Below are 3,127 nucleotides of genomic sequence, written 5' to 3' on the forward strand. Positions count from 1 at the left end.
AAGAATCCCTTATATGATACCAAGCAACAGGCTTTTGCCTCCTGATCTTGGGGACAGGACTCGCAGCCTCACCCCTGGTGGTGTCCCCACCCTTCAGGCACCACAGCTTCTTCATGGTGCTGCTGCTGGCAGACACATGCACATGCTTGCAGCTGGTGCTGAGGTGTCCCAGGATGAGGGCTGCAAGGTGCTGCGGTAATTCACATGATCGATAACTGCAGGGGATGAATCTCAGATACACAGCTCTGGGGCAAGGCAAGAGACCTGCACCTCATGTATTTCCAGCATGGGAATCGAATGTCCCGATAAATGGAATTTAAATGATATATCTGACACTGATAGGTGTAGCTAGGGAATTTCCTGCAAACTACTGACTGTAAACATAACCATTAATATTATTCTGAGATGATCTTGTTCATGATTTATTAGACCTGTGTGGGACAGGCCTGTAGAAGACACCTGGAATAAATCCGGTGAAACCCTGAAATGCCCTTGAGCTGGTTCAACCCCTGCTACTGCAGTGAAGGTGATGGGAGCGTGGCAGCCTGCAGGTAGACTTTCCATGGGCACACCACGGTGCTGGCCAGGATGGGGTCTGTGGTCTGCTGGTGGGACCTGGGATTAAGGGAGGGTATGAGCAGGAGACTGGGAGGTGAGATGAGAGGAGCTTGGTCCTTCCTGGGACCTGAAACAGCCAGGCTACGGCAGGTTGCAGCTTTGTGCCTTGTGCTGCCGATGGAGGGTGGTGGTGGGGAGGGAGGCATGTTGCTACAGTTCTGCCATTACCACATCCAAAATTATCGTTCGTGTAAACAAGGCGAGCAAGCAAACCTCAGGACAAACCAGGACTCGTCTGGGGGAAGCGGGAAAAGGCAGGAGCCACCGGGTGAGGGGGAGTGGGGTTGTGCAGGGGGCTGCTCCTTCAGGCGGTGGGCTCCTGTTGCTGGCACTGCAATTTAACCCCTCTTGCCTGACCGTGCTCTGGGGCTGTTGGACACCCTTGCAATGATCCCTCTATGAGTCTGAGTTTCCCACAGTGCAGTTTGGAAGGGAAAGATGTGGATATAAAGGAGCAGGGGGTACCTGGGGAGCAGCTCCTCTGTGCTGATGCAGGAACTTCTCAGCCCCAGGCAATTATCCAGCAGCAGTTATCTCCTGTGGGTGCCACCCAGAGCGAAGCTCTCGCTGGGTTTTATTTCCCAGGCATGTCATTAGATGTCCGAAGGAAGCTCTGCTGTAAAGCCTGCATCACCCCGCTTTGTTACTGCAAGGATTTGTGCCTGGCTGACTCGCACTTAGATGGGTGCCAGCAAATGGGTCTGCCAAGGGCACTGAAGCAGCAAAGGGAGCATCTGCCTGGGCTCCAGAGCGCCCTGGGCCGAGGTTTAAAGCCTAGGCAGGTATGTTGGCATAAATCATCTTCTCATTCAGCATCCCTGCCTCCTCTGGACTCTGGTGGGCCCTTTCTGCCCATGGTTATACAGGGGGGGTCCAGCTCCAATGGGCCCAGTACTGCACTAAAAAATGACCTTTGTGTACAAACCGTTGCCCCAGCTGGGCTGAGGGTAGAGGTTTGCCACTGAGATTTAGGAGAGGTCATCAGATATAAAGTGTGTTTTAACAGGGAATTAATTAACCTAAGGGCTTACACACCAGGGCTCTGGAGGGGGTGTCTGGACTTCAGGTGGCTGAGCTGACCACGGGGGTCATTTTGCCTTCTGAGGGGCTTTCCCTGGTACCCAGAGAGCATCTCATTGCAGCTGCGTTTTCTTGCTGTTGGTTTTTCTTAATGCAAAATAAGTAATTCTGCGGACATCCTTACCTGGAAAAGAAAGGACAAAATCTGGGGTTTGCTCTTGTGATAGACCAGGTACCCTGCTAGGGTCACATGCATCCTCAGAGCATGAGGTTATTCCTCACCCCTAACGTCTGAACTTGTTTTGTCTTTGGTAAGGAAGTAAATGCCATCTTTATTGGACATGTGTCTATGATGTAGGTGAACAGTTTGAACATCCTGGGTGTCAATTCAGAGGGGTAAAGTCCTTGCAATGAGGAATTCTAAGCAATAGCAGAGCAGGAATTGAGAAATAACCAGTTTCTTGACTGATCATGGGAAACTCAGCCTTCTGGTAGGTTCAGCACAAGTTTTGCAGCCATGTAGGCAGGCAGATGAATGGTTGAGATCGCCTAATAAATACTGCCCAATACTGACATGGTTTGGTGTATGTGTACATGCAACGACTGTGAATAGCATAAATATGACTGTTGGGCAATAGTTTGCTGTTATACAAATCACACAGATGTTGCACAACCAGGGAGGGGTAATTCTTTAGGTGTCCCAGAGCCTCGGCTGCGGCTCTGCTTGGCTGAGAGTCCTGCTTGAGCAATGCTGTGGGAGCACAACGCATGGCATATGGTGCCTCTTAATGTCATGTCTTGTTCTGGGTGCAGGGGACAGATCCTGCACCCTGTCTCTTTTGCACTGTTGTTGCTAAGTGATGCACTGCTGGCGGAGGTGCCTGTTCCTCTGTCCATCAGCCACCCCTTGTCCCTTTGTTCAGCGTCCGTCAGTCAGAGCTGGGCAAGGGCACTGGAGCTGTGACTTGCACAGAGACACTATCAGCAGGCATAGTATTGCTCTCAGATAAGCTTGGGGCCAAGCTTTTCATCCAATTTTAAGTCTGGAGAACTTCACGCTTACAGCCCCAGGGCGCAAGGAGCCCAGACTGTGTCGATGCACCTTGGCTCTGCTGCTTGGTAGTCTGGCAGCGGGAGGTGTTCAGATACAGGCACGGATTGTTATTATTGTCCTTTTAATACTCTCTAAACTGGTTATAGAGGAAATTCTACTTCAGACACTACAGTGCGCAACCTGCCGGTCCTTAGCTCAGCTCCTCGTAGCACCAGTTTCAGCAGCATGCAGGATTCCCAAGTGAATAGACAATTACGGAGCATAGCTTTGTTAGGTGCTTGGAAAGGATTTCCCTCTGCAAAACCAGAATGCTGTTTTAACAGGAGGAATTATAAAGGGATTAGGAGTGAATGCACCTCTGCAGCAGAAAGGACAGCAGAGTGGTATGTGAAAGTGCAGTGGAGTTGGACTCTGTCTGTGGGCACTTGTGCAAGC

Source organism: Falco rusticolus, chromosome 8 (assembly GCF_015220075.1).
Source record: "Falco rusticolus isolate bFalRus1 chromosome 8, bFalRus1.pri, whole genome shotgun sequence".
NCBI classification, from domain to species: domain Eukaryota; kingdom Metazoa; phylum Chordata; class Aves; order Falconiformes; family Falconidae; genus Falco; species Falco rusticolus.